We start from the raw sequence: 22,269 nt of genomic DNA, 5'->3' as shown, positions 1-22,269 counted from the left end.
GGTACAGGAAGTGGTCCCTTGGCACCAGAAGCGGCTCGATGATATGGCAAAGCTTGAGAAAAGTCCATCCTTTTTTCATAGAAAATTTTCGTTGGACCTTTTATTCTGGATCTAACATTTTTATTGCTTTTGATTCTATTTCATCTGGCCAGGGCTTCACATTCCCCCATCCACTGTTATGTAATCTTCATAGGTTGGGAGTTTTTATGTGGCATAAGTTGATTAAGGGATGGTCTGGCTCCTCTCCGATTTGGAAGGATGGGGAGGAGTTGCATTTACCCTGTCCGATGCTTCCCCTTTTGATGATGGTAAAAGCAAGACTTGATTGTTTGGGGATCTCCCGAACGGGCACAAAAGATACTCTGGTATCGTCTCTCCATAAACCTGTGAGCGTCAAGAACATTTATGCTGACATAATTTCCGTTGTTGCTGGAAGTCCTCTTCTGCTTTTCCCTCTATGTTTTTGGAAAGCTGCATGCCCGCTGAAGATGATCATTTTCTCTTGGCTGCTATTTCGGAACAAAAATCTCTCATGGGAGACTCTTCAAAGGAGAAGCTGGCAGGGTCCAAGTAGATGCTCCATGTGCCTCAATGCCTCGGAATCAAATTTGCATGTGTTCTTTCAGTGCCCCTCGTCCCTCATAATCTGGTATGATTTGTCTACATATTTTGTTTTCCCTCACATCATTTTTTCTTCTGTTTAGGAAGGTTTTCTTTGGTGGAGTAGACAATCCTCTTCTTGGAGATCACTGTTCATTATCACATGCTGGTATCTGTGGAACTGGAGGAATGTGCACATTTTCCAAGACTCTAAGGAACCTCTCTAGGCTATTCTTCAGCGTATATTGGCTTGCTATGATTCCTATCATCAAAATTCCACAATGTCAAACATGTTTGCCATATGATGCCGCGAGGTTGTGGCTCTGCATGAGGTTTTTCCCTTCAGATTGTCATTTGTCTTTTTTGTTGGATCCTCTTCACCAAGGCTGGGCATATCTGCCCCCTCTTTCTTATATGTTTTGTATGAATCTCTATATGGTACAACCTCGTCAAGTTATGACACATCTCTGTCAAGCTTTTTTTGATCATCTGGTCCTGGAGATGTATTATATATGTCTCTTCTCTCTTTTATGTGTATTTCTGATCTGGTCTGACATAATGTTTTTTTGCTAAGGATGATAGGCATAATCTGCCTGTATGGACAATCTGTATGCATTTTATGAAGAAGTCTGGGCATATCCATGCCATATCAGTTATCTCGAATTATGTATTGAATCTTTATATACTCTTAATATAAAGCTATGCTGTTGTTTTTCTCTGAAAAGTTGTGATTTTTAATATACAAATAATGAACTTGTGTCTTTTAATGTATTCTTATTTTCATTATGTTTTGGCTTGAAAAGATTTATACTCTTTCGCCCATTTCTTTATTAAAATGTTTTAAATATTAAATTTTTAGTTATATTATATTAAATTATATTTTTATATACTATGGCAAATTGAAAAAAAAATTATTGCAATTATAAATATAATTTTTATATAATTATTATTATTATAAATCTTATAAAATTTTAATAATTTTTTAATTTTATACGTTAAGTATATTAATATTAATATTATTAATCAACAGTTTTCTACCTAGAATAAAAAAACACTTTATACCTTTTAACAATATTATGATCTAATGCTTTCTAATTATAATACACTTTTTACTTTATCCTTATTATCATTAAAATATAAATTTTAATAATTTAAGAGAATACAATCAAAATATATTTATTTAATATATACTAATGGTAAATAAATAAATATAATTTATATAATAAATATACTTTTTAGCCAAAATTTTATTATATTTAATGAATAATTAGATAATTTTTATTAACAATAATCTTGTAACATACCCTGAATAATTAATAATTAACCATTAACTACTTTCATTAACAATTTGTTTTGAAATTTAACGTCTTAATTTTTATAATCTTTTTTATTATACATAAAGCAAGAGTTTTACATAAAAATATCACTAAATAAAACACGAGCATTATCTGTCTTAGATCTTTTCATAATCTAATTCGCATCATTTTCAATCAGGTAATTATTGTATGGATGGTCCAAATCTAATACATTACGAATATTTTTCATCATATGCGAGGTCTGACCGATGAAATTTGGAGTTTCCAAACCTAATAATTAATTATGATAGCCGTTGTTAATGTAATAATTAATTATTAAGAAATTGTTATGATAGATTGAGATAAAATTAATGAGAAAAATGTTAATCATTTAATGTATAATTATTTTTAATTATTTAATTAATGTATTATTATTTTTAATTATTTAAGTAGTGTGAACTGTAAATTTATATATTTATATAGACAGTTTTATCATTTGATTGAGAATAATTAGTTCATGTATATGGAATAAGCGGTAATAAAGAGTTTTTAATTTGTAATTTATTTTTTTATTTTTTTTTTTCTTCAGATTTGATATTGGAGAATTTCACATTTATTTTATTTTTGTAAATTTGATGACAATTATTAGGTTTTCTACTTGTAATTTAAGTGTTACGTGTGTTAGTGAGTGTGAAACTTTTTTATTATACACAATTTTGGTGCGAGGGATTATTTTGTCAACCATAGGACATAAGGCACTCAAAATGACACTTTCAGGGATGTGTAAAAATTGTTACCATTTCAAATTGGATAGGATTCCAAGTTTCACAAAAAAATTATTAGTTTTTGTATCACAACATGTTGAAGTACATTAATATTTTTGTCTATTTCAAAAAATAAAATGGAAAATACAATGAAGAAGGCTTCTAGAAAAATAAATTTATTAATGGACTTGGAATGAACAACTACTTGCTATGTCACAATTTACTCAATGTTTATCTTAGAGACAAAAAGAAAAATACCAACCGAGAGATCCACAAACAAAAAGAAAAATACCCAACTGAGAGATCCACAACCTTATAGGCCTTACACACCAAAAAATAAAAAGAACTAACAAGACACCAGTTACCATAATTGACCATCAGAATTGATAGAAGAAAAATTGTTTGGCCCCATTCTTGGAGGAGGAGGTGGACAATATAGACAGTGGACATGTTGCTCAAAGTGAGCAAGTCAAGTTTCCAGCTTTTCGAGCTTCTCTATCAGAATATTTTGTCCATGCCACACACCCACAATTTGTTCACGAATGTGGCATTGAAAGTAATAGAGTTGCTCCAGCTTAGCCACAACTTCCTCTTGTTCTTCCCTCCGAACCCTGTCATGAGATTCCAACATGCCCATGATAGATTGGAACATCTTTGGTTGCGTCGAAGTTCTCCTGTCGCGACTTGCAGTTGCATGTCCAGTTGACCCCACGCTTCTCGACTTGCTACCCTGACCTCGTGCACGTAGGCCTTGTCCACGACCTATGCCCCTGCTCCTATTGCCTACTCCACGACCACCTTGTGCTAAGACCCTGTAACCTCTACCACCTAGAGGACCGACTACCAATCTTCTCCCACTACCAACTCCACGGCCCCCACGAGCGTTGCCTTGCTTAATTTCAGCAATATGCCTATTGCAAACAACACCAACTCCCACACCTCTACCCTAGGCACTAGCCAACTCAGGTGTCCCCTTGATCATATGTGCCAATTCTGACTTCGTCACTACATGAGCATGCGAGGACCGGGGAAGCGGCTTCATCCTGGAAGCCCACAAGAAAACCAGAGTCCCGAAACGAGCCTAAATTGACACCAATGACCACCTAATCAGCCCCTGCACCATGCCCCCAACAACTACCCACTCTACTCGTCAGCCGACCTCCGCCATAGGCCTAACTCTCCGTGCCAAAGCCAGGAAATGCGAAATGACCCAACCCCATCCAGTCTCCTCCGCCCGAATTCACCACTAATCTACTACAAACCCTGGCTAAAACTGCCAAATGACCCCTCACCTGGAGGGTCCAAACGAAAGCCGCCTAGCTACACATTGAAGAGGAAAAACACTCATATTCCCAGAATCCTGAGCAGCGCCAGAGCCACTAAGATTCCCCAAATAGAATTATGTGACCAACAACACCAAGAAAGAAAAACTAGACAATGCCAATTACAGAGACCCAGATAATTATGGCTTGCTCGAGAGCCACAAGCCAAGAAAAATCAACACCAACAGAATGTCGGGTACCATTGGCCACAGTGCCAACTGCTACACACACAGAGGCACCACACCACCACCTAAAATGCCTACACAATAAACTACTCAGGCCTGAAACACCTATACCTAATACCATCCACTTCTCCAACCAACAGACCCACTGTCCAAAAAATGAAAAAGAAGGTTTCACCCAGAACGACAAGGAGGGAGTTATTACCTTAATGATCTCGCAGGAGGAGGAGCGACAGATGTAGCTCCACCACCATACCCACATGACCCAAAGAAAAAGAACCATAGACCAATTCACATCATGTTGAGAGCCAAATACCTTTTTGAGTGCTACATGATTGACATTATATAACCACACAAACATAAGTGCCATGAATCTCCGTATTCCTTCTTGTGCAGGTGAGGTATGATATTTCACATGAACAGAGGTAGAGACATTAACCACAAAATAATTGGGAGGAATATTTCCTGCCCTCCTCCACCCATGCCAAATGTCGTAGATAATGCGTCGAACATCATTGGATTTTAGCTATCCACCACCCCCATCGAGGAATTCAAAAATGTATTTTAAACAACACAAAATCTTGAAATTGTATTGTTATATTTTGGTGAATTTCGGTGAAAAAGGATATATCGTCTATAAGTTAGACTACGCCATAAATAAATAACTAAACCATAAAATATAAAATGTATGATGTTAAATTTTTGTTAAATAATTTTTATAAATTTAAAACTTTTTTCTTAGAATATAGAAAAAAATGTAATATAGCTTCATATAAATTTTCAATGAATTTTTTTTATCTCAAATAATTTCATGTTGAGACATATAATTGCAACCAATTAAACTAAAAACTATATGCACACAATTCATATATTCAAATATGCAGTGACATGCTACCTTGTGGCTCTTGTTGTTTATTGAATGTTATGCTTTTACAATTTGATTGTTAAATTTTATGAAGATGTATATATTCTAATTATTTTTATATTTGAATTTATAGTGTTTTAGGCAAAAACACATGTTCTTAACCATTAGGTCCATTTAAATTATACAAATTTAATTTTTTATTAATAATTAATATTTTTCTTTATAAAGGAGAAATGATTTGGTTCTTCAACTTGTCCTGATGATGAACCACACTCGTTGGTTCGAAATGCATCGACATATGCATTCTAATGTGATTTATGCCGAAAAGTCTTCTAAAAAAACTTGATATGGATCATAGAAGCCTAAATTCAACAAAGGAGAAATGAGTTGACAATGTTTCAATATTCTCACAATATTTTCTATTTTTTTAAAACTTAAATTATAGCACTCATCACAAAAGTGTAATAATTAAAGGCAACAACATTATTATTCACCCAAAAATGTTATATCATAATAAGTAAACATGTTATATTGTTTATTAATGAAAACGTATGCACCCCACTGACATGGCCCCAAGTAGACTCGCACAGGTCAAGGTGCACTGTGGAATCCCAAGGTGTGTGGCACGAATGTCATTCTGCACGACTCAAATTGTTAGTACTAAACTTAGAATATGCCTCACAATGATCCTTAGATAAGTGTATTGTGGAATAATATGTTACTTAACCAATTTCAATTATACAATTGCAATAATCTCCATAAACACATATAATTGAAAATTAAACATATATGCAAGAGACCATTATAGAGTGGATGGCTTACTGACCTAGTACCCAAAACATTATATAGATGACAATTTTTATAATGAATAACCCTCCTAGCTCCCAAAATCAAGGCAAAACCAACCAACATCACAATATGGAATCTCTAAGCCAAAACCCAAATTTTTGGTGTTCAAAACCCCCAAAATATAGATCCCCAAAATTTGGCCTACATCTCATGCAACATTCAACACCTTCAGTTCGTTTGTCCAACATTCGATACCTTGAATTCATTCGGGCAATGTTTTGAACCTATAGTTGTATGTCCCCAAGAAGCCCCAACTCACATGCCTTTGCCTCATTAGGTAAGGTGCACCCAATACCTATCTTATGCCACACTCATCTCCACCTAGCTCTGCATTTTGGTTCCCCGTGCTCAAATCAGCTCAACGCAAACTTATCATATGACTCTCCATATTGAATTTCTTTTCTCTTCCATTGAACACTATCATGTATATATATGGGGCACACATGACCTCCAAAATTGATGCAACATTTGGGAGGTGCATCCCCTCGTGTTCCCATGTCATTTTAATTTTTAGATAACATGAAAATATCCTTGCGATCATTCCAGATGACATGAAACTATCCTTGCAGTCATTCAAGCTAATGCATCAAAGTTGTGACATATCCACCTTACTTGTTTCGTGTCATTAAGGTCAACATGCAAACTCTTGCAATCCACATTGTGGTTGTCTCGTGTCACTTAGTTTGACACACTTGTCACACCATTCTAACCCCCATCTCAAACAAATTCCTGTCACCCATTTCCAACCAACCAAATGTCATGTTAGTCATTCCTGTCATCACATGCCTCTTTCCATGCCCACACAATATTTGGAACCCCAAATTTGGAGATTCCACCCCCACGTGCTCTCATACGAGGAACCAACTAATGTCTTGGGCATGCCTGTGCCATGTGACCCATCCATTATAACTTGATCATGGTGACCCTTATCTTTCCCAAGTATGGGCATGTTCAAGTCATGTGACTACCTAATGTGTGATGGCATGCTACAACATGTTATGACATCCATGTGGCACCAACGTAAGGAAACCCCAATATGTGCATGGTTAATTGAACCAACACAATCATGCCCAATATGCCCAAGGTGCTCATGTTCCCAATGTGCCCATGAGTGTGAGGGCATTACATCCTCGCCCTCTCATAATTGTTGTTTTTCTTGACAATCCTCCATCTGCCAACTAAACCTCCAAGTCACCAATTAAAGCCACGTCTACAATCAAAATTCGCCTCATGAGTCACCAGTATGCCTCTAATCTAAATAAACCTTGCATGCATCCATGTGTTAGGTCCCTCTATGTCCCTAGCTAATCAAGTAGTTAATCCAACTAACATGGCCAAGTCCACAATAACTCACTTCCCCATGCAAGTGAATTTATTTCAATCTTAGTGGTTTGTCCATGCAACCTCTAATCTCCATCAATAATCCTAGGCACCCATTTTGGCACCTAAGAAAAGTGAGTCTCCATCTCTCCTCATGATAGTTAGTCACACCATAATGGCTCAATGAGAAGGAGATGCGGGGTAGCCTCATCGACTGTTACCCCATCTCTAATCAAACTTGACTCGACTACCCTCAGGCAAGTTCCTCCATAATTTTTCATCATGTACATCAATAATGGAGCATAGGAATTATTACTACCTTTAGGCTCCTCTATGAGTCACTCCAACTTTAGATCATAGGGCCATTACCCCCCCTCCAAGTCTCTCTATGATAGGACCAATATCCTCCCTGACATGTATGTAACATGACTATGAAACCCCCTCATCGCACTCATAAATCATGGGTGACTCACCCAAGTGACATGATCTAATAATCTCATCCCCACATCCCCACATCTCCTAGAACTCTCTGATCTAGAACACTTTATGGAGCCGTCTCTACTAAAGTCACTAATATGTATGAATATGTACCAAGAAATTCTTCACCCATCAAAAATTGTCCTTTAAGTCTCAAGTCCTCTCTCCATGCACTTGAAGGATGTGTCTGACAACCTTAACATCTCCCATCCGCAAAGTAACTCCTTCACCAATGCACATGTAAATCACCCAAGATCCCAATCATGCACTACTCCTCTCAATAGTCAAAACCACTAGTGAGGGATAAAAAATTATATCAAAATGATCCAAATGTGGGATTAGGACAACCATGTATTCTCTCAGAAACTCCTGATCCAAACCCACCTCATAGACATCCAAAGGAACAATGGTGAGACTCATCTTTCCTTTCCAATCTCCCAACTTAATTGGTACACATTTGATTATACCAACCAACTTATTCCCTCTTGAGTTGATAGACTAGAAGGATGTATGTGTGGGCTCAAGTGCCCAACCGAGCTAACTTACAACATCCTTCCTAAGGAAGCTATGGGTTTCCACATTGTTAATCATCAATGCTACCTTCTTCCCAATAGTGTTTGCATGAACATATCTCAGATGGGTTCCTCCTAAGTCTTGTGAAGATGTAGAATGAGCCTCCATAACCACACCCAAAACCTATATCAACCCAATTACTGGCTTCTCTATCTACTCCAAAGCTAGAAACATATGATTCAAAGGACAATCCTTTTGCATAATGTTCCTTAGCACAGATCAAACGTGATACTAATTTCCTCTCTCTTTAGGGACCCAACTTCTTGGTCTCTCCATCCTTAGATACCTTTGAATTCTAATTTTCCTTGGTCTTCTTTCCCTTGTCACCATACTCTATCCAATTGTGCTTTGGGCCAAACTTCACCTCACCTCTATAGTCAAACAATTTATTACCAATAGTGATAGTTGTTGTAAGACTTTGAATTCTTTTTCATCATAACTTAGTCTGTGCTCGTGATTGTAGCCCATTCATAAAATCAAACAACTTGTCTTGCTCTAACATATCCTTAATATCCAACACAAGCCTTGAAAACTCTTTGATGTGCATATGGATCTTCCCTGAATGCTTCAAGGACATGAAATGGTTCCAATCCATCCAATTTTATTTTCCAGGCCCAAACTATACATGAAAAGAAACCTTTAAATATTCCCACGTAGTGATCATGTCCAAGATACAACCTGCTACAAAGCCTCTACTTGGTGTCTCCACCATAGCTTGGAAGTTCTTGTCAAAAACATGGTTGTGGAATTTAACTTGGTTTCATCTAAACACCCAATAATATGATCCAAGTGTTGTTCCACATCCCAATAAAAATTCCCAATTGCCTTTTCACTTCTCTTATGATCATTTGACTATGTTTCTCTAATTTTAATCCACATAGAAGTGTTTGATGACCCTTTCCCAACATCCTTATTTAATGTGAAGTTGATGTCATCATGATCTTGTAATCCCTTCAAATGATTTCCAACTCGTTCTTTGTTTCCTTAAACCTATTTACCATATTCCTTTCCTTCAATTGTATGATAACATATGCACCTTCTTAAACCTATCTTATGGCCTGATTGAATTCTTGTTTCAATTGTCACATTTCAATCTCCAATTTATCTAATTCCTTTCCATGGCCTTGTAATGAGTTTATCAATTATCTTACAAACTTCTTGATATTTTCCAAAAATTCCTTCACCTTTGAGGTCTTTGGGTCCTTGTCTACGTCATCACCTCCCTAGTATGATCTTGGAATCTAAACCTGTTACTCCAAGAATCCCAGATCCACTTGACTATTATCCCATCATTTTCTCAACTAATACACCAACCTATTACACCTATAATGATGTCCCACTTGCATATCATTTATCTTATATGTAAAAGTACCTTGTAGTCTCCTCTTGCATTGATATACCTTTTCATGGATACCAAAACAACATCAATTGACTTCCTTCACTTCAAATATCAATATCACCTATCACAAGTGTGCAAAACACCTCTTTGTCTTCACCTTGTTATGATATCCTCCTTATCACTATGGTGACATTGGACCTGCTCTATCATACCACCCATTAGTTCCTTCTATAAATAGACTTTGATACCCCCTATCATGGCGCTAGGATACTCTAATGGATCAAAGCGCACTATGGACTTCTAGGGTGTGTGGCACCAATGTCGTTTTACACAATGGATTACTTAGATCATTAGTACTAGAATTCAACTACTCCTCAAAATGATCCTTAGTTAAGTGTATTGTAAACTAATATGTTACTTAACCAATTTAGTTATATAACTACAATAATATTCATATACATGTACAATTGTAAAGAAAACACATATGTAAGAAACAATTATAGAGTGGGTGGCTCACTAGCCTAATACGTAAAACAACACACACACATATATATATATATATTGAGCAATGAAGAACCCTCTCAACTTCTTACATCAAGGAAAAACCATCTAACGACACCATATGACCTTTCTAAGCCAAACCCCAAAATTCTGGCTTAAGCCTCAAATTTATTGTGTTTGAAAACCCCGAAATACATCCCTAAATTATGTCCCCAAAATTTAGTGCACATATCGTGCAACACTCAGCACCTTCAGTTCATGCATCACTTCAACACCCTCAGTTCATTCACACAATGCTAGCTTGCATGCCCTTGCCTCATTAAGCAGGGTGCAGTAAATGCTCATCTTATGATGTGCTAGTCTCCCACTAACTATGCATTTAAACTCCACCTGTTCAATTCATCTCATTGTAGACTCATTGTATGAATCTCTATGTTATCACCTAGGGGTCAAAGCATGGAGCTGGGTTACACTTTTTGGCGAAATGAGGGCTCATTTTGCTAAAAAATAGATACTTGATCGAGCAATTTGTAAGCGCTCAATCGTGCTGTTGAGGAGCTTTAAAATAGCTCAATCGATCATTTAAGAAAAATTTCGATCGAGCCGTTTTCTAACCCAATTTAACGACTCGATCGATATTTATGGCTTGATCGATATTTATGGCTCAATCGAAATATATAGCTTGATCGAGGGTTATTTCTAATTCAAATAACCCATTCGCGACCTGCGCAAGTCATTTTTCTCAAACTCCGAGAGGAAAAGGAATTCAATGGAAGATTTCTAAGCTCGATCGGGATGGAGGAACCTAATCTAGCTACCCATTGACCTCGCCAACGTCCCAAAGGCTCAAGATGAGGTAGGTTTCCTGTCATTTTTGTCTCTTTTATTTTATTTTTTTCTGCAAATAAAATAAAATAATTTGAAAAAAAACTAGCATACAAAAACTACAAAAGGCAATCATGAAACTCACCATGAAAACCACAAAAAAAACAACCTAAAAACCCACCAAGAAAACCCTTAATGACCAAAAACAACTTAGAAAACCACTAAGAAAATCCTTGAAAAGCACACAAAAAACTATAATTTAGGTTTTAATTTTTTTTTTTTTTTTAATTTCATTGTATACATTATGTGCAATATTAACATGTTTATTATAAAAAAATTCTATGGTGAATTTCGTTTTTAATTATTTTACGCTTTAAAGTTTCTTTTAGGATTTTAGAGAAATAAATTTTCAAAAATAATTGATTTTTTATTATTAAAAATGCATTTTAAATTTCGAACAAATTTGATTATAAATATGCCCAAAAAAAGTTGAAAATTTCAAAACAATTAAACTATAGAACTCTAATAAATAAATAAATTATGAACTTTAAATTGACATAATGAATATGGTAGCTCATGATGAACATATATTAAATCAAATAAGAAATTGTATTTCATTTTTTATTTTAAATTTAAATAAATATATATTTTAAATATTTTTTAATAATAAATATAGTAATTTGTTTTATAAAATTAATTGTACTTAAATAAAATATCTTAACTAAATTACACTCACACACACACACACAATTGTAAAGTATGGCATAACTATAACTTATATATATATGCAACATAACTAGATATATAATTTTATAATATAACATAACTATATAACTAGATATATAACATAGTTATAGTTATAACATTTCTCACACACACACACACACGCATATAACATTTAACATAGTTTTATAACTATTTAACATAATGTTCTCTTCATAATAACATAAGATGGGTGATGCTCAACAAATTTTTCAAGACTCAAGTTGATCTATAAACTGTAATTTTCCCTAAAATTTTCGTTACTCATATTTGTAGAATGATTTAATATACTGATACATGACAACTATATCTCTTAGTTCCCACCCTTATTAATTTATTACTTTAGTAATGATTTTGTAACTTACACTACCTATATTTTTATTTAACTATATAACACACACGCGCACACACACACACACATATATAAGTTCAAGTTTCAACAATGCATTATTGATACATACATTAAATCCATGATAAAAAAATGCATTTAAAGTGAATATATAAGCATTTTGACTATTTTCTAATTTGTACCATAGTGTTTCATTATGTAGTGTGTCGTACCAAAACATTGTCTTCATGTGCTTACACCTAGTATATATCATGTGTCAAAATCAAACATTATAAGAACTTGTCTTATGGAGTATTCGGTTGGCATGGATTTTTATTAGTTTTGCAAATAGGTTTATTTCAATTTTTTTATATATATTTTTACATATTTATGCTCTATAAATAAAATGCATTATTTATAGTGGGAAAAAGTGTTTAAGTTAGATTTTCAATCACATTTTTCAATTGTGTTTACATGGAACTCAATACTTTGGTCGATAATTTATCAAACTAGACACTCTATTTAGTTTGGGACTTTAGTCTAGATTATTCTACTTGAGTTTATAAATGGTTTTCTTGTCAACATTTTTTTCTTGGATTAGTCTATATGTATTGTATGTAATTTGCAGAGCCATCTCCCATACACCCCCAACCCCATCTGGTTGGAGTGTTAAAACATATGTTATACATGGTCAGGCTAGATCACGTAGCCATACTAGATTGTTTGTTCCACTAATAAATCCTCCTTCTGACACAAGTCAAAGTGTCAGAGGCAGTGTTTATATCTTTGTTGATGATCTTGCTACAGATAGTGGACCTTCTTCACCTATTGCAGATATACATCTTGCATTTTAAATCCTCTTTAAACTTTATGTCTTTATGTCTTCAAATTGTCTTTAATTTTTAAATCATCTTCAATTGATGTGTTTGAATTTAATGTATATTTTATTATGCTTCTAGTTTGTTATATGTATATTAAATTATGTTTATTATTTGCAGACCCTCAGTAGGGTGGAGGCGAGGATCAAAGTGCAGTGTCGATACCTCTGTGGAACGACGATGTAGAAGGTATCACAATTGAGGATGTTAGGGCCCAACAGACATGGATCATACGTGTTACACAACATTTTGTCACTGTCCCTGTACTCCCCATTCCACAATCCTGGAGGACCTCTACAGTGAACCCTACATGCTTTCCCTTCATGAAGAAACTCCCATCGTGTCCCTCTTCATGAGCATAACAATTCCCTTTTGCATCATTTCCCAAAAATCTTCTGTTTTTCCCAGTTTATAAGACCAACGCTAATGACCCGTGTCCTCCTCGCACCGATATGCTGGGATTGTAACTATCCCTAGCACCGACCAGAGCGACTGAGCCTTGTTCCAGTCACGCTGATCCTCTTTTGGAAAGTTTTTTAAATAAGGAACCAAAGCTTCCATCTCTAGAAGCTTTGTAACGGAAGTCTGGTAAATGGTTAGGCCGGATGGAGTCGAGGAGATCAGTTTGGGCTCCTTTCCCCTATTAGGATGGAACTACCTCAAGAGATAATACCTTCTCCCATGAGAAGAGGAACCATCTCCCTTCCATCCATGCTATATAAACCTCCCTTTTTCCCAAGCACAAGCTAGTGTTAGCTCTTAGTTCTAATTAGGCTCTGGTTGAAGTTTTGATTGTGGAGTAATCAACAAGTTATTCATAGTTTTAGCTCTCTAGTTGTATGTGAGGGAGAAGTGTGAATTTTGTTTAGTGTGAAGACTAAAGGGAAGAGCCTTAAAACTACCATTGTTGAGGCCATCATGGAATGCTAATGGAAGTGTGTGGGAACCCGGATTTGTCGGAGGAGAACAACAACGTCAAGACAATGGTTGTAATCTCTTCTTGATTTAATATATATGCAACTATCGATTGATTTCCTACATAATATGTCATCTCACATGTTTATGGCTTAATGTTTCTTGACTTGTTAAGTAGGTTGAATACAATTTGTTTATTATCACGGTTGTTGTTTGCTGTTGTTTACTTGTTTCAGGTGCTCGAAGAAGGAAATGGGAGATAGCTGCGAGCAAGTGAGGTTATCAAAAAACGGGATAAGTGTACTAAGAGGTAGGCCCTCTTAATTGGTTCTAACCTAAGGAAATGTTCCATAGAATGTCTTGTTTGTGGCAAGACCCACTATCGGGCTAGAGGAATTGTTTTTGTCCGCACTTAGAATTTTACTTCACCACAAATTGGCGACTCGCTGGGGAAACCCATCCTTCTGTTTGCTTTCTTGGAATTTCATGGTTTTGTGTGAACTTTTCTGGTTTCGCAATTTCCCTTTAGTTTTGTCTGCTTTTCTCTGTTTACTGCTCTAGATGTGAAATTCACAATAGCAAGTCTGGTCTCAAATTTTGAATTTTTTTCTCTTTGCATCCTCGCTCAGTGTGCTTATTTCACTCGCAGTCGCGTTGATCAATGCGATATGCTCAGAAAAAGTCTCGTCGACCCCCTTCTGGTGCTTGTTAGTCACACGGTGCTTGTAAGTGAAGATTAGGGTTCACCACAAATCTTGGCTAGTGTGTCTTGCTCTCTTGATTTCTGCCTTGTAAGTTGTTTAGACTGTCTTCTACCTGACTAGAAAGTTGCATTTCACTTTGTTTATCTGCTTGTTGAATTGCGTTCTTTTTGCTTGATTTCTTGGGTCTTTGGATGGTTTGTGGCCCTCGGGAATCTAGGTTGTCATCCATTTAGCTGATTTTGAACTCAGTGAGTCAAGTTGTTGGTGCATTTACTCCTTGCATTTCATTTATAGTCCTCTTATTGCTTTGGGTCTCCATTACACAAGTTTGAAAAGTTTCGTTTGCTTGTCTAAACGTCTCTTTTCCAGCATATATCACATTGTTTGTCTTGTTTTTGGTAGAGTCATTGCGTCATTAGTTTGAAAGAGATTCTCTTTTTGTGTTTTTCATTTGCTTGAGAATCGATTGTCTAGAAAAAATTTCATTGAAGTGTTTTATGAGAAATTCATTTTGTTATTTCATGAAAAGTATGTAATTCTAGTTTGTTGCATCAATATGTTATGTTAGTAAGCATCATCAAAGACTAGGATTTCATTTGCATGTGAAAAGAAAGAAGAATCCTCTTTACTTTGAAAGGACTGTTTGGAGTGTATTTGTTAGAAAACTAGGAATTGGAATGAATATTTCATTAGTTTATTTTTCGAAAAGTGTAGTGAAAAATCATTTTGCTTTCGATTGCTTTGTTTTTTGCATTTAATTGTATTTTATACCCTCTCTAGTGTAGACAATTCATCGAATTTAAAGGGTTTTGTCTCATTTAGCTACATTTAGGACTTTTCGAGTCACATCGCTAAGGCCTGAAAACGAGACATAATTCAATATAAACTTTAAAATGAACTCAATTAACCTAAGATGCATTTGAAACCTAACGATCACATTTAGAAGGTCTAGGCTAGAGACATGTTTCGACGTCTTTAAACCTAGCAGCTATCAGTAGCTTTAGCACTAGAAAATGCTAGTACGGACTTGTGCTCCTTGTACCATCGAGTATATGAAGGGAGACCCCTCTAGGCTGCAATCCTTTATCCATAGGAAGCTAAGTCTTCCGCCTTACAAATGTGATACACCGAACACAACGTTCGGGGATATTGCATGCTCGTACTTCTCGGTTCGCCAAGAGGTATTCTGTAGTTCACGGTTGCCTGGTAACCCTTTTACCTAGATCATCCGAAGTAGTCATTTGATCTTTTTGACTCATTAAACTTAAAATATCATTCGAGTGCTTGTCCTTTTGAGCTTGTTTCCAATCGAAAGTGATAGAGTCATCTTTGCTTCTTTCTCAACTCTTAAAACATGAAAGAGAACCAGTTTATTTATGCGTCTTAAGAAATTCTTGCCCAAGATCTTATAAAATCTTGTTAGTCTTTTATAGACCAAATCGTGAGTTTTCCTTAAAGTACATTTTAAAACCTTGAAATTTATCTCTCTTTTGCTATTAACTAAGACGAGGTCATCGTGGCTGAACCATCTGGTTCACCTAGTTCCGCTTCCTCTCCTTCGTCTGAAAAATTGTCTGAGGAGCCTTTTCCTGAATTACCAGAGGCACTCGAGGACCAAGGTGTTGAACTCGGAATAGTTCTGAGTATTCAACCTTTTTCATCTCTTCCTCCACCTATTTCATATACTGGGTCACATGTTGATATTAGCACTGAATCTTGGGACAATGACATCTAGACTCCTGAGAGTTCACCGACTATTGAAGGTCAACTTGGACTGGCTATATATCCCCCGAACCCTTTGTTCGACCCTGTTGTGATATCACCGCAACATCCGTATAGTCCGTACGATCAGCTGGGTGTTCCTTTTGAATTATCCCCTCATACATCTTTGGTCGTTCGTCGTCTCTTGTTCCAGGCTATGGAACCCGAAGGTGAAGCTCCAATTACCTCTCCAGATCAATCGAAAGTTTCTACTCCACACATTGTCGAAGAGGAAGAACATCAATTTCCTCCTGAAGTTTTCCCCTACATGGGGAGTATTCCCATCAATGTGTATCGGGATTTTCCACCTAATTATGTGACTTTAGCATAATTGGTCTAAGGTACACCTAGTGCCTCATCGCTTTATCACAACCCTATTTTGGCGCCTGTCGCTATGCCTACCACAAGTCCATTCATTCAGAACCTGACCTCCCAACAAACGATTATTTCTACAGTTACCTCAGTCCTGGTGCAACCCACCGTTCCGAACCCTCTTGTCTCGTCTGTCCAAGTCACCCGTTTGGTTCAACCAACGGTCTCGAGGCATGTTGTTGTCAGTTCTTCGACCCCTCTAGTAAGTGGATAGGCTGTGCCACCGCCTGGGGGGCAGAATTTGAGTGTTTCTATGGTGTCAGGCACAACCAATGTGAGTAGCTCATAGGCTCACATGGTTGGGATGAACCAACCTTCTTCTGGTGCTATCCAAAACCCTGCTAGATCAAGCAATGTCCAGTACCAACAGGTCCAAAATCCCGTTGGTCCGTCTTGGTCAAGAAATTTCCAATATTAGCAGCCTTATGAGGCTCAAGTTTAGTATCAAGCTCCTTATGTTCCATATGGTTCTCAAGGAATGGTCAATTTTCCTTATGTCCTTCAGCCTGGACAGTATGTTCAGCTTGGTCCGTCCACTTTTCCGGGTGGCTATGGTGAGATACAGTTCAAAAATTTCCAAGGTCATAATCCGGGAGCTGTTCAAGTACCCTTGCAGCAGTAAGGAAAGCCTTTGTAGCAAGGGAAACAACCACAGGGGCAACCCTCGCAACAGTTGTAGCAAACGATGCAGCTGCAGATGTAGTATGCTCAACAAACCTACCAACCTATGTCTTCGCAAGGCCAACCTTTGCAGTTGCAGGGATAGTCTTTGGAGCCGCAAGGTCAACCATTGTAGCAGCAGAACCAACCCAGGCAACAACAACCCTTATATACATATCAAAGGGGTCAATCCTTGTAGGGACAAGGTCAGGGTCAAGTCTTGCAGTAACAGACCCAAAATCATAATGTCCAAGGGCAACAGGTTTTGAATCCTTTTGTTTAAGAGCAACAGGTCCAAAATCCCTATGTCCAAGGACGACAAGTGCATAATCCTTATGTCCAAGGACAGCAGGTCCAAAATCCTCTTGTTCATGGGCAATAGGTTCAAAACCTATATGTTCAAGGACAACAATGTTGGCATTATGGCTAAAGTGTTGTCCTTGATGGCAACCCATTCAGGTGATAGATCACAGTACTTCAAGTCAGCAGCAGAGATTGATGATCAGCTATCAAATATTGAAGAAAATAAGGGGTACGCAGGTACACCTTACATAAGGTGCGTACACGCAGGTCAGTGTTACATGAAGTGCGTACATACCCGTAGTTATCCCGTTCAGGAGGTGCGTACCCCCAGTGCACACATTTCAAGGCAAAGAAATTCGGCTTGTATTTAGCCGACGGTATTGGGTTATTATGGTGTCGGCTCGTGGTATTGATCCATGTTTTAAGGAAGAGCTTTCCTATATAAAGCAAAGGAGATCATTTGGCTTGAGCATGTTTTTGGTTGAATATCTTATGAGGGCTAGATCTGGTCTAGATCTAAAGAAGGCGAATCTACTGATGGACCGAGATCTCTTCGGCGCATGTTTAGATCTGTAGATCTGACTGTCTGGGTTATTTCTAAAGTCTTGAAATCATCTATGCCCGAGGGTATGCAGGTACAGTGAGAGAAAAGTGCGTACATACGCAGGAACGAAGCGTTTCAGGTGCGCCTGTATGCAGACACAAGGGTTTCAGGTGCGCCAGTACGCAGGTACAGAAGGGTTGCAAGTGCGAGGTACGCAGGCACAGAAGGGTTTCAGGTGCGCCGGTACGCAGGCACTGAAGGGTTGCAGGTGCGCCGGTACGCAGGCACAGAAGGGTTGCAGGTGCGGAGGTCCACAGGCAGTTCAATGGACTCAGAGCGAGGTACGCAGGCTAGCAGTTGAGCAGGGTGCGTACATAAGCAGGCTAGCAGTTGAGCAGGGTGCATACTGTAAGCAAGCAAGCAGTTGAGCAGGGTGAGTACTGTAAGCAGGCCAGCAGTTGAGCAGGGTGCTTATGTAAGCAGGCGAGCAGTTGAGCAGAGTGCTTACTTCTCTTAAAATCTTTGTTTATCATTGTTGTGCTCTAGATTTGGTCCTATTATTGTTGATCTGGTTACTACATTTGATTGGGTGATTCTCTTATACTTGATGATCATTTGATGCTTATGGATCCAGTTTGAAAATTTATGAAAAGTGGTCCTTGTAAGAAAAGAAGTAGGGGGTTGTACCTCCCTTCCAGGAGAGACTGGAAAACGAGAGAGAGTTGTAGCTCTCTGCAGGTTGCAGCCTGCGTACTGGTAAAGGACTACACTAGTACAAAACCATTGTAAAAGGAGTTTCTAATTTGAAAGAAGATAGAGACATATTGCAGCAGGTGGTTTTCACCCACATTGGGTTTCCACCTTACATCTTGTGTTCTTTGGTGTGACTATCTGTTTTCTTTGTTCATGCTCATTATTTTATGGTATTGACATGCAAAACTAATAAGGAAGATTTATTAAAAGAATTAGATAATACTGATTCACCCCCCCTCTCAGTATTATTTCAAACAATTGGTATCAGAGCCGGTCCTTCAGAGAAGCTTGATCGCTTGAAGGTAGATCGTTCATCATGAGCAACTACGAGAGAGAAGCATCAATCAAGCCACCAGTTTTTGATGGGACAAACTTCAATTATTGGAAGGTAAGAGTTATTGCCTATCTTCAATCTCTTGGTACAGAAGTTTGGGACATCGTAGAGACAGGCTACGCTTTTCCTTCAGCTACTCCTACAGATGTAGCCGAGAAAAAGAAGTATGAAACAAATGCGAAAGCAGTCAGTACTCTATTAGGATGTATATCTCAATCAGAATTCATGAAGGTAATGCACTATAAATCTGCAAAAGAGATATGGGACAAAATTGTCACGAGCTATGAAGGAGATGAACAGGTAAAGCGTGCTAAACTTCAAACTCTCAGAATTCAGTATGAGACTCTCAAAATGTATGATGATGAAAGTGTGGCTAACTATTTTCTTCGGGTAGATGAGGTTGTTAATTGTATGAAAAATTTGGGTGAAGAAATAAAAGAGGCTATTGTGGTTGAAAAGGTTCTAAGATCATTGTCCCCCAAGTTTGAATCTTAAGTATTTGCAATAGAAGAAAAGGAAAATCTACGAATTCTGACTATGTCTCAGCTACATGGAATTATAACTGCTTATGAAATGAGAAAGGGAGGTCCATCAGACAGAAGAGAAGCTGCTTTCAAGGCATCAGGCAAAGGAGATTATTATGAAGCAAGCCACATCCCAGAAGAAGAGGAAGAAGAATCAAATTTTGTCAGAAATCTTCAAAGGGGTTCTGGAAGGTTCAGAGGTAAGTTACCTTTTAAATGATTTGCTTGTGGAAGAGTAGGTCATTATGCTGCAAAATGTCCTTATAAGGATAAAGGAAAGGAACCTGCTAGATGGAACAAGAAACAGAATGCAAATAAGAAAAGCTACTACACTCATGAAGATAGTGATGGTCTATCAAACAGTGATGAAGATGAACAAGGTAATGAATATAAGTTTTTAATGGCATTTGAAGATGATGATTATATGGATGCTATAGATGTGGATAACCTTTATGATGAAATTACTAGACTCAAGAGATGTATAGAAGAAAAGAACATGATCATTGATACTCTACAATTTCAAATTGATGAAAAGGAAAAACATCTTGAAAAATTAGAAGGTGAAATTGTTGGTCTTAGAAAAGAGATTGAGAAAACAAAAACTATTAATCTCAAGTTTGTCAAAGGATCTGAAACTTTGGATGAGATTATCAATGTGCAGCGGTCTCCACTAAACAAGACAGGTCTGGGCTATAATGGAGAAACTTCTCAAGCATCCACCTCAAAAAGTTATCTTGATGCAGCAAGAAGAAATGAGCAAAAGCACAATGAAGATCATCAGGTAAAATAGGGACGAATTACAAACAGAAACTATCAGGGGCAATCCATCTTAAGGGTGAACAAAAGCTACAACCAGCCACAGGTAAAATCTTCTCAATTTGGTTCAAGAATAGATGACAATAGAAATTACAATCAATTGGCTGGTAGATTCGATAACTGCAGAAGTTTCTTCAATGGACAATGCTTTTCTTGCCATAACTTTGGTCACAAAGCAGCTCAATGTGTTGCATATAAAACAATCATGACTAGGGAAGCTCAAAAACAAGAAGTATGACCGGGATTACAAAAAGGACCTATAACAACTTTTCGGTTCTTGAAAATGAAGTTGAATGTTCTATTTGCAATAACTTTGGTCATGAAGACTCTGAATGCAGGAGCAGGTTTCAGCAGAAAAAGGAACAAGCCTCAAGCACCAAAACATGGAGAATAAAGGAACCACAAACAGAAAGATGTGGGATAGCATTTTATGTAGAGGGACAGGAAAATCTATGGTACATTGACAGTGGATGTTCGAAGCATATGATAGGTGATAAAGAAAAACTTGAGTCATTTTCTGCTCTAGAAAAAGGAAAGAAAGTCTCTTTTGGAAATGATACTCCTGCAACTATAAAAGGAAAAGGCATTGCTCAGTTAAAAGAAAAAGGTCAAGGCTGGAAATGTTTTGTATGTTGATGGATTGAAGCATAATCTTCTAAGTGTCAGCCAGATGTGTGATCAAAGAACCGAGGTCATATTCAGATCAAATGGATGTCTTGTTCGTGATCTTGATACAGGTAAAACAGTGATCAAAGGCAAAAGAACTCCAAATAATCTATACATATTTGAAGAAGGACAACAACAATGCTATCTGAGCAAGGATGATGAGCACTGGTTATGGCATCGGAGGTTGGGACATCTAAGCTTTTCACAAATAAGGAAAGCATGCAAATATCAGGTAGTTCACGATCTTCCAGATATCAAAATTCCTGACAACACCATATGCAAATCATGTCAGTTTGGAAAACAAACCAGAAATAACTTTCCAGAGAAAGAAGGTTCAGCTAGCATGCCTCTTGAGCTAGTACATACAGATACATGCGGTCCTTTCAGGAAAAGAACACCTCGAGGAGAAGAATACTTGATATTATTCATTGACGATTTCTCCAGGTTTGTCTGGTTAGGACTTATGAAGCACAAAGATGAAGCATTCGAAAAATTCAAATCCTTCAAAGCCTTGGTTGAAAATGAATCAGGTCACAAAATTAAGTGCCTCAGATCCGACAGAGGTGGGGAATTTACTTCAAATGAATTCTTCGATTTCTGTGAAGAACATGGGATAAGAAGAGAATTGTCTACAACAAGAACCCCTCAGCAAAATGGAGTTGTGGAAAGAATGAACAGAACAGTCCAACAAATGGCTCGTGCTATGCTTGATGAGTCAGGAACTCCCGCAACTTTCTGGTGTGAAGCTGCACATGCTGCGGTTGTTATTCTTAACAAAACAAATGTCCGGGTGAACAGCACTCAAACTCCTCATGAGCTCTGGAGTGGTAGGACTCCTTCGGTAAAGCACTTCAAAATCTTTGGGAGCAAATGCTATATCAATAATACTGATGAGCAGCTTGGCAAACTTGAACCTAGAGAAGATGAAGGCATTCTTCTTGGTTACTCTCCACATAGCAAAGCATACAAATGCTACAATAAAAGACTTGGCAGAATTTTTGACAGCATTGATGTAGTGGTTGATGAGAAGGGATACA

This window comes from Pinus tabuliformis, chromosome 1_2 (assembly GCF_031772625.1).
Source record: "Pinus tabuliformis cultivar Carrire ecotype Pingquan chromosome 1_2, CPIR1, whole genome shotgun sequence".
NCBI lineage: Eukaryota > Viridiplantae > Streptophyta > Pinopsida > Pinales > Pinaceae > Pinus > Pinus tabuliformis.
The sequence above is the reverse complement of the archived record's forward strand: the minus strand, read 5'-3'. Positions refer to the sequence as shown.